Raw genomic sequence first — 12021 nt, 5'->3', positions numbered from 1 at the left:
CGAATTTTTGTGTTGATTGTTAATTATAATACATACCAAACGTTCGTTTTAAAGCAAACAATTTTCAAGGTAAACATTCTTATAAAAAAATACACTCGTTGTCTAACGAAAAAACATAATTTAATCTACGCCTAGGACGAATTGTATATAATTCTATATAAAAAAATATATTTCAAAGTTATTCTAAAAAGTAGACCGCTTTAATAAGTATTGCTGCCTGCTAGATGCGAATTATTTAAGCATGAACAATAGTTATATAAAAATATGCAGATAATATAGTCTGTTATAATTAAAGTACCGTATCTTTTCATCACACTGTTATCACTATTTGACAAAAAGGGACGTGATAAATGCTTGAATAAATGTACAATTTATTAAAAATATACAAAAGAAATTTGTATAGAATCCAATTACTATTTGTAGTACCTATCTTAGTTTACCGGACAGCTAAGAATAAGTGTTAATGTTTGTTGACAGCGCTGCATTGCAGCCAATCCTTAAAAGAGAAATATGTTTGGTAGTGCGAAATTCTGATCAATACTAGTTGTTCTTAGTAAACACGCTACCGGCATTGTTACATATAGCCAGTTAAACATAGCTCTATTGACGATTGTATCGCTAACGATAGATTGACACAGAGTAGGCGCGCTCGAACACCTTGGTGGGTGATGGACAGTTCAGGTGTTAATGGGATATTGTTAGGTGAGGTCATTGCTCGGAGATGTAGGGATAGTGCGTAATTCTTAAATCCTAGTACGTATTATTTATGATAAGCTGCGCCCTACGGATTCACCCACATTACAGCCAGCAGTAGGTTTTTATTTAATTTAAATTTATAGACATTACGACCTACCAAATTTATTCAATTTATTTATTTTGATTACGTCAAAAGCAGTGAATGGAGAACGAAAGCCATGGATATAAAAATTTGGAAAAAAAACTGGAGGTCGTAAGGGGTTCTGATCCGTCGTACTGAAGGAAGTTAAGATATCGAGTAACAAAAAAAAATTTAAACTGTACAATGTTCACATTTGTAATGATTGGATCTATTTATTTTTTGGATTTAATAATATTATTATTATCTCCAAGGACATCAATATTCAATGTAGTTTCTTTAAATCTGTAGCGCTGAAATCGCAAAGGAATTACTTCCCTATTAATTTGGTTCACAGCTTTTCTTTATTATTTATAGAACCCCTAGATAATATCCTACCAGGAATGCGACCAGGCACGCGTCAGGCGGTTCAGTGGCGGATAACCATTTTTTTTTATGAGGTGAAAATGCGCTTGCGCAGGCCCTCGCCAAGGATTTCGAGCTTGACGCGGGGACTGTGGGGCTGGGTCTACACTCAAATCCCTTTGCTATTCAGAGGGGTAGCGAGACCCGACCCACTAAAAACACCTCAGCCCTTCACACGCCCTTAAGATGGGCCCTCGGGGTTCGCCAGGCATTCTACCCAAGGGGTGGCGGATAACCTAGGCAGCAGGGGACGGCAAAATCTACCCTTTCCTAAGTCTAAGTAAATGTGCCTTTTTCCTTTATTTAAAAGGCTTGTCGTCAACAACTACACCGAAAATAACATCATGATATTTATTGATCGAGTTGGAACCCAACGGGTGACGAGTTAGCTCTTGTGTGGCTTTTAAAGTAATCGATTTTGAACTCATCATTTCTGCTTATTCGACGCTAAGCTTTTTTGTTTCCCGTTGCCAAGGTTATCAAGAATGAAGTTAGCTGATAGAACAATGTTTCAGTAAATACATTCGCAATACACATTAGTTAGCAGTGACAGTTTTTCTCAAGTAAATTTACTAACAGCGTCGGAATGTGGCCTACAATGCCACAACTAGAGCCGCGGACTAACAAGGAACTTTAATGGACCCATTATGGACGGGAAAGGCAATTACTACTTCAAAAACAATTAGCCCTGAAGTGAACCGCACTCATTCTTAACTAGAATTATTGCTTGAATTTGCAAAGGAAATAGTTTTGTTGTAATGGCGTTCTATCGCCAGCTAAATGCTAATAGTGCTTCGTAATTGTGTACATAGCAGTTTATTACACTATGGAATATATAATTCATTAAAATACGAATACGAAATTTCTAAATCAAACTAAGCCTAGATGGAAATCCTTAATATATACTGTTATAACATCGCCTTTGGAGGTTGTTAGACTCTGGACAACATATATTCGGTATATGTTAATTTACATTTTCGCTTTCTACAAAAGTAAATTGTTATTTTAAAACTTAAAAATGTATTTAAACGTTCTACGTTTGGAAGGAAGGCTATTTTCTACATCACACTGTCACTTAAACAATTAATCAAATAAATTCCGAACCAATTCGACTTAGGATCTTTCAAATAAAGAGCGTACCTATTCTTAAAAAGTTGTAGCGCCATTGATTTATTTACCTATTCTTAAAAGGCCGGCAACGCACTTGCGAGACTTTGAGGCAATGAGAGTATCCATGGGCATTAAAAAAAATTGTTTTTATAGTTAAATTTGTTTATTTATCTTGTCTTGTGTGTTTTTCAAATGCACTAATATGTGGAGCTTGGAAAATCTTTTGTAAATAAATTATTGAAACATATGAAGCCATCCCACGCCCATGGTTACAGCGCCACTAAATTATCTTAAGCTAACTCGATTTAGACACAAAAATCACTACGTCAATACGTTAATTTCTTGAATAACTGATAACGCGGAACGTTAACAGTACAATTTCATCGTTTCGAATCGAAAATGATCATGTTGCGTTTTCAACTGGCACTTAAAATAAGTTATGAGAGTGCTTACAGTTGGAGAGGACTGATGAAAGGCTTCACAAAGGTTAAGAAAGGTATTCGGGACAATTTATGCAGGGCATTTTAATATTGAGGGCTTATGGCTTGTTTGAGTCTTAACGTTAAGGTAAGGTATATTGTTAAGAGAAATAAGAATCGGTTTATTATCTCGAGTTATTAATGTTACTATGAAGACGAACTCTGTGGTAATGATCTGTGGTAATTTATTATATATTTAGATAATGAGCAGTGTTGGCCTAGTGGCTTCAACGTTGCGACCATAATTCGTGAGGTCGTAGGTTCGATCCCCGGCTGTGCACCAATGGATTTTCTTTCTATGTACGCATTTAACATTAACCCGAACCGTGAAGGAAAATCGTGAGGAAACCGGCTTGCCTTAGACCAAAAAAGTCGAAGGCGTGCGTCAGGCACAGAAGGCTGATCACCTACTTGCCTATTCAATTTACAAATGATGATGAGCAGTGCATTTATGAAACAGATACAGAAATCTGAGGCCCAGGCCTAAACAGGTAGCGGAATTGATTTTTTTTAAATATATAAAATGTTTTTCTAACTTCATATTTAAAAATAATATTTACAAATGACAAAAAACGTATTAATATTAACCCGAAAAACTACAAGTACTTACGTACTTCGATCGTGCTTCTGTGTTAAATTGTAAACCAATTTTAGTATAATTAAAAACTCGTCGGCCTATAAAATTGATATAAATTAGATCTTTGTTTAAGCTTTGTGCTTATGCCATTGTAATTGTTGAGAGTTTTATAACTCTCAATAATTGCAAAATGCTAATAAAATTACTTATAAGTGTTGAACAGTGTTTATAATATAATTCCTTAACGAGAACTGTAATTAATAGCTTCATTCTCTTATTCACTCTCGCCAAATTGAACGATACACCAATTGAACTGCGAATTTTTCATACCTTCATTTTTGCATTTTGAAACTAGAAAACGTTTTGAACGATCGTGACCAATCGATATCTCGGTTTCTCGCCGTATCGTTGTTATCTCTACATATAATATTGTATCCAGTTGATATTTGTACATCTGTATGTAACCTATTAGAACAGATGTATGTATGTATAACCTAATTTTATTATTACAGTTGCAAAAAGAGGCTTTACAAATTTTGAAGAAACCGTAGGAATGTTTTTTTGAATGTTCGAATACACCTCGTTACACGTACTAGATAAAAGATCTCAGGGTCAGAATGTACTCAAGTAGAGTGTAGTACGCTGTACGGAGTTTCTGTTGATACGCACATTTGATACGTTGTAATTCCTGGCTAATTAAGCCAGCCTAACTCCCTCCAGTAACTTGGGTTCCTGGAAATTACGCAGCCTTCACGGAGCGATCTCAATACACAATTTTTGTATAGCGAACATAATCCTACGGGACACCGTAAAAGCGTGTCGCAGTGGACACGCATTTTAGTGGGTGTGTTGCCGGCTCTTGAGGATGGAGTAAGCTTTTTTTAAACAGTTAGAGCGAGATACGAAGAGATACGACATGTCGGGGTCGATTCTACAATTTTCATTTTCTTACTTATAAATACTTAATCAAGTTTTTCAAACAAAGCTTTAAGCTTAAAGCCGCGTACGAAGGCTAGGCTATGAATAAATCGGCAGTAAAGTCGTTTTTCATAAACGACGATGAACGGATTCGATATCGGTTGTTCCCATTCCATTTTCCCACGAACGTTACCCCATAAGGCAGTTTCGGTGAACCCCGCTTTGTGTTTGATATTTGCGATTATTTTTATGTCCATTGTTAATTAAATATTGATTAACTAAGCAAAGGACTTATCAATTTTTTGTCAATGCGAAAAATTTATTCGTTAAGCTTATGAGAAATACATGAAGCTGATCTTGTATGATAGGAACAGACTTAGGTAGTTCTGTGCTTGAGACAGAGTACTCACAGTCTGGACCATTTCAATCCTCTTAAGAGTAATGACAATCAAAAATCAATCAGGCTTTAATTTAATTTTGGATGCCACGCTTCTGAACAGTGGATCGGTGCTACGTCCAAACCTTTGTCTAATATTCTTCAACCAAGTTGTGCGTCGTCTACGGCCAGGTCTCCTTCTACCTGCTGCTAATACACAATAAGATTCAATTGATGAGCAAATGAAGGGTCACCTGATGATAGGTGATACCATGGATACTCAATGCCAGAGGAGTCGCGAGTCCCTAAACATCAGGTGAGCCGACCCCGTTTGCCTCCTATTAAAAAAAATTAAAGTGATTAGAATAAAACATATAATTGTATACATAATAAGTTCTCTATAATTTTGTTATAAAAAAAAATTGTTAAGAAAATATAATTGTGTATTTATTAATCTTTGTAATGAATTCTGCTTATGCGTAAACCTACAAGCTCTTGCGGTTTCCGGAATACCTTTTCTTTTAATTAACATTTGATATTTAACTCCATTTATGGTTTAATGAATATCGTTTGTAATAAATGCCAATACTCAGTTTATTTATGACCGATTTATATGGATTCGATTAGACTATTATTTTAATCGATGACATCATTTTGTTTATTATATATTGCAAATTTCGTAACGGAACGTTCGGTACAATTGAATAGACATCTTTTTATACTATAACTCATTAAATAGACAATTTAATTGTATAGTGTAAATCACTTGTTAGACTCGTGGTAAAGCGCCCAACACGATTCGAAAGACTTAGATTGTGACTTACTAGACTTGTGGAGCACAAGTTTCATAAACGATAATTTTTAGGCACAGAAAGCTAATCTCCTGCTTGTCTTTGGAAGTAAATTTATCAAAGAAACAAATGCAATATAGATAAAATAAAATGTTGCATTATTTAATTAATTCGAAGAAAAAAATTGTGGATTTTATCTTGTAATTTGAAGATTTATTTTGTACTTAATGTAGGAGTATTGGCCCTAAGTATGACTTGATTTCTTTGACAAAATGAATTTAAAATCGCGATTTAAACCAGTTCTCGGTAATTATTTTTTATCGCTCATACGCTAAGTTACGCTTCCAAAGTCGAAATATTTCCGTGAAGTCATAAAAATCTCAATCTTACGGATCGTACTACAAAATCAATTTTCTTGTTTATTTTGAACGCTAAAAGCGGGTATTGAATGGTCATTACCTACTTAGACCAACTATATTGAATAGGGCTACTTCGTATGAAACTATTTTGAATTATTATTAACTTTAACGAAGACTTTTGAGGTAATGTAATTGAGCTATAAATGTAGCGTAAGTGACAGTGAACACCATGGATCTACATAATAATATAGTTATCTGCTGCATTGTTTTTTATAACACCATATGCCTATTTAATTTCATATTATATTATATTTACATAGTCTTTACATATAATTATCAAAGCAGTGTATACAAAATATTGTCAAACTATTTTAAAATAACTAGTATGGAGTTTCGTACCCATCATCTATAGGAAGTTACTTTTTGGAAGTGTTTAATTTGTAATTTTGAATTCCAAAAGCGCTTTCTTTAACATTCTTAGTTGAAATAAATGGTTAAGTTAGGTTTAAAGTCACTAAGTACAAATAAAGTATGTTGAACTTATTTTTTGCACACAAAATCGGCTAGGTAAAAGTAAAAAAAAAAATACTTTGACAACTAACAACTTTTTTGCATAGCTTTAGTCTTATAATTGAGTTAACACGATCAGACAAGGAAATATTTCAAATTTTTAACATACTTCTGAGGGCTATTAGAATTACTATTTATATAAAAAAAATATTAGCGTTTTATACTTCTCCGAATAATCTCATATTTCAAAAAAAATATTAAACAACAACAACACACAGTTAATTGATTTATTTGAAATGCTGAAAGTATTTTCAATCCGTCCCCTGGATTTTAACAGAGAAACTACTGTGTTACTAATATACAAAAACGAATGATCTTTCCTCTTTAAAATATACATAACAGTGTCCATAACCAACTAAATGTATGTTAAAAATAATATGTTATAAATTCTCCGTAATTTCCTTACATTTTATTACAAGTCGAAACAGCCCTAAGCTGTACCATCCTCTGCTGAAATTAATGCTCTACGAAAGTACTTAAGAATTATCGATACCCGAATTTTCAATTATGTGTTATAATGGTCGTACGGGGACGAATTCTTGCAATTTATTATTTTGCCCCAAATTTCGTACGCACAAGCATTTATTAAGATAAATGGTGTTCAATGCGGAGTTAATGATAAAGAAAGAAGTTATGATCAACATATACTTATAAAGTTTTAACTGGCCGTTGACATTTCAATACTTTGTATAGGTCTTGGATATTCTTCAGTATGTTTCACTCCTATCATCGGCAAGTTGAACACTAGTTGTTGACTAGGAATGGAGGATGTCCACAGTTACTGGTTATTTATACAAATTACTAATCTTCGCCCAGTAACCCACCCCCGCACAGCCAGCAAAAGCCGCCTCTAATGAAAATTAGCTCGCAGATGTGTTGCCGGACATTTTAAGCATGCAAAATCAAACAGGAGTATGCGACAAAAATGTTACAATTACCAATATCCTCTTAAAAAAGCGGCAACACACCTGCCAGCTCTCATCGGTGGCTGTTTTCACTTACCAGAGCTATAATGAAGATACTTTCTTTGTATTTATAAAAAAAATAACTATGTATTAAGTGCAATCACAAAGAATATTTGAGAAATCCCGACCTCAACAATTTTTACATAACAACATGACATGATAATCTTTCGAAGGGAATGTACGATGTCTTGTTAACATGAATCTTCGCCAATTTGACTACAATTACCCCGATAAGGTACCGCAGATAAGAATTCTGATTAAAAACCCATATACGTTAAGTGAGAATTAATTTAATAAATTTTTCACACCGTCGTGAAATTTCCGTATTGTCCGAGGCCTAGGTGAAGTCACTTATGAACGTCCATAAAAAAGAAATAAACGTTAAATGCTTCTAATTTTACATTTACTGCCAGTTCTCAAATCAAGGGCGCAGAACGGAAGAGGAGAACCGGCAATAAACTCTCCGCCAAGTTTGTTTTTGTAAGGAGCAACGCAGTTTGCAGCTACTACTACTACAGCTACAACGTTTGTAAGTAGCTGCAACCATCACACCATGTTCCACATGACATCAGCAGGAGGCATTGTGAAATAGGAGCACGCACTTACATTGTCGTGGGAACAACACGCAAATAAGTATTTCAGTATAATAATAAAAAAAATTGTTTATTAATTATAATGTTTAAGGTTTAAAGGGAATGCAGTCGCACGCCCTCTGGCATTGAGAGTGTCCATGGGCGGCGGTATCAGTTAATAATGTTAAGCCTCCTGCCCGTTTGCCCCCTGTTTTATAAAAAAGATTTGGGAACACTTTTAATTAAAAAATACCTATGTAACAAACGACTCGTCTAGTTAATTTCATAGCAAGTTTTTTTTTAAACTTTTACTATGTTAATAATGTTAAACAACATCTCCTGATAGTTTTAAACAAACCGCATAACGTGCCTGAATGCCTATCATGCCTGAATGCATGAGTTAGTGTGACGTGTAACAAGTTTGGTCTCAGGAGCACTACTTTGCGTAAGGTGTGTTCATAAGCCGGTCCTTTAATTATATTTTTAGATTGTGGACGATGAGCGGTTAGATATTTAGCAGCCTATTTAATTTATTAAAGATATAGCCTGCCTGCATATTGCGTCTGACTTAGTCAGTCATTATTTTCCGACGACATCTCTACATCGACAATATAATATAAGCCTCATGAAACAAGTGGTAACAACAACTAAAATATTTTCAAAAATGTATCGATTAGGTTTAGGTGTATTTGGTTTGTAAATAATAATCATATATACAAATATGATCATTTATTTATTTGATGTATCGTTGCAAAAATGAGTACAAATAATATTAATTAAATAATATATAGAGCAGTGTTGGCCTAGTGGCTTCAGCGATCTACTCTCATCCCTGAGGTCGTAGGTTCCATTGATTTTCTTTCTGTGCGCATTTAATAATGGCTCGAACGTTGAAGGAAAACATCGTGAGGAAATCGGCTTGCCTTAGACCTGCGTTTGCGTCAGGCATCCTATGCCTCCTCCTGGATCACCTACTTACGCAAACCGAGATAAGATAAGAATTGAATAATGCTTATAAGTTGTATTATTTGTAAAATATTTTTCTATCAAAAAAAAAATATCTTCAGATATCCTTTACTTGATATTTTTTCTTACTTTCCTTCTGTGCATGTTCCAGGCAATCTGGTCTGGTCATCATTTGTTTTCGAATAGGCAAGTAGATACTTAGCCTTCTATGCCTCACGCACACTGTTTAGGTCCAAGGCACGCTCATTTCCTCAGAATGTTTTCCTTCACAGTACGAGTTTTAAATACGCATATAGAAACTAAAGTCTATTGTTGCACCGCCGGAATTCAAACCTACCTTTCAAGAACCTTCCATACAATGTAACTTATTAATTTGTTTAAGAGACACCGTATTAATACAGCTCTTTCACTATTGGCATACCATAAATTCTTCAATTAAAGCTTCGAACTCAAAAGCTCAAAGCGTTCCTTTTTTACCAAACTTCAGCATAAATCGTACAGAAGCTAGCTCAGCAATTATCATATTAACATTACACTACTAAATAATGTCAGCATCGCATGCAGGACCGGTAAAATTTAATTAATCCAATAATAAATAAGGCGAGTGGATCCGCGGTCGCACGCATGTCGTCACGTACAGCAATATTTATATCAATATCGGATTACAATTTATTGCTCCAGCCACTACTGTTACCACTTACTATCTTTAGAGAATTATTGTACTAACCTTATAGCTTAGGAGCTGGGTGATTAATTATCGGACATCGAGGCAGAATGCGAAATTCCACCTGTATCGCCTCGACGTCCGTTGTTCCACAACTGAGCGTTTTTACTGCACACCACAACTATGTGGAACCATTCCATCGTATTTCCGAAACGATTCAAGAAAAGAGCGGGCAGTTCTAAAAGGGCCGGTAACGCACTCGCGATCGCTCTGGCATTGAGAGTGTCCATGTGTCACTTAACATCAGGTGAGCCTCCGGTTTGTTCTATAAAAAAGCGGCTCGTCAAAGAGCAGAGAAGAGCACTCGAAAAGAACAAGTGGAGATGGATGGGATCTTGCGAGGAGCTGAGAAGTGGAGTAAAACTATAGTTAGTTGGTACCCAAAACGGAAAAAAGGTGAGCAGTACAAGCGATGGATGAAAACTGGTTGTAGGCAAGGTTTGGTCTAGAGTGTGACGAGAGAGGGCAGAATGGAAGGGCTTGAAGGCCTCTTTTGACGGGTTCGACAAATGGTCTTAAGTTTTTTTTTAATTTATTATGTAAAGAAAAGGAACTTATTAAAAAAATTATAACTTTTTCAACTGTCTGTGAAGCTAATACTTTCGTAATTCCTGTAGCGACAAGTATTTACATCAATTCATATAAATTATTCATAAAAAATAAATCAAATGACACTTATAACCAAATATCATCTTTCTGACTACAAAGTTTACTAAAAATATACAAGAAATGGGTATTTTAAGTAAATCAATGTTGTTAAAAATAATGAATTTATCTAAATCTATGTATTTATTTAAAAACACATTTATTTGATGTTTTGTTCTTGTCACATTATGAGTCTTTAAAAGAGAAAAAATACAAAAAATAATTAAACACCTTGATGATGTTCACAAAACAACGATAAATGCGATTCTAAACAAATACACGATCTTGATAGATGAGTAAAACAGTGTTGGCCTAGTGGCTTTAGCGTGCGGTCTAAACCCGTTCGAATCACACACTTGTACATAGAAGGAAAACATCGTCAGGAAACCTACCTTAGATCTAAAACTTTAAAATGTAAACTAAATTTATTTTATAACAATTTAATGATCAAAGCCGTTGTACTTTTTTATAATCTAAATAGAGCCTATTTTGCAAGAGAGAAGACATAACACAAATAATAGTGTTATAAGCGAGCTCTTAGTCAAGGCATATGTACACCCGTACAATAAATTGAAAGATAAATTGAAACAGGACTAATTTCAATCTGTTTTTGATATCTTTTTAAAATTGAGGGCCATTAACGATCGTTGGGTATAAATCAGACGATTGTGGATAGTTTATTGTAATTAGCAATTTGGTAATGCACTGATAGTATGGTGTGAAGTGATAAATTTTACGTTTTTAATTGAGTCATTATGTTCGCTATTTATGTATTTTTCTTACTCGTATTAGAAATAAAATATTGCCTTTAATATTGTCTTTAATCAAAGAAATACACGCGCTTAATGAAGTGAGACAACTAACATATACAAAGGTTAAGAGCAGGGATTGGACAAACATGAAGCTGTGCATCAACTCCTATGAATCAACACGTGTTCGTACAGTAAGGATAAACATCCCGAAGTAAAGATATTTTCCCAAGTATTCGGGTCATAAAAATTGCTTGTGGCAATTTAAGATTTTTATTATTTAAGAGCAGTGTTGGCCTAGTGGCTTTAGCGTGCGACTCTCATCCCTTAGGTCGTAGGCTCGATCCTCGGCTGTGGACAAATGGACTTTATTTCTATGTGCGCATTTAACATTCACCCATTGAAAGAAAACATGAAAATCGACATGTCTTAGACCGAAAAAGTCCATGGCGTGTGTCAGGTCACGGATTACCTAGTTAGCCTATTAGATTAAAAAATTATCATGAAACATATTCAGAAATCTGAGGCCCAGACCTAAACAGGTTGCAGCGCCACTGATTTATATTATTATTAAAATAACGAACATGAGACAGTTTATATCCGAGCCCAGAGTTATTCGGACGATTTATACTAATGAAATGGGTTTACAAAAACCAAATACCTCTTAAGGGCTAAGCTATTAAACGAACTAGATATAGTTGCGTGATCGTTACAATGGTTACAATAATCCATACAAGTATGGTACTATAATCAACGATTTATAAGTCCGCCAAACTTAATAGACAAAGACAAAACAAAATGAGGGCGTGTGAGATCACGGGTGGTGTCACAGACTACAACTCGCTACAATATTACGCGCTAATACCAGAATCGATTGCTTCCTTCATAAATTATTATCACCATAGATTATTTTATAGATACAGCGTAGTTTTAAAATATTATTTTTTTCATATAATTTAATAGCTTGCTAATAAGCTGGC

The sequence above is a fragment of the Pieris brassicae genome, chromosome 5 (genome assembly GCF_905147105.1).
Source record: "Pieris brassicae chromosome 5, ilPieBrab1.1, whole genome shotgun sequence".
In the NCBI taxonomy this organism is placed as follows: domain Eukaryota; kingdom Metazoa; phylum Arthropoda; class Insecta; order Lepidoptera; family Pieridae; genus Pieris; species Pieris brassicae.
Note: the sequence above shows the minus strand (reverse complement) of the source record.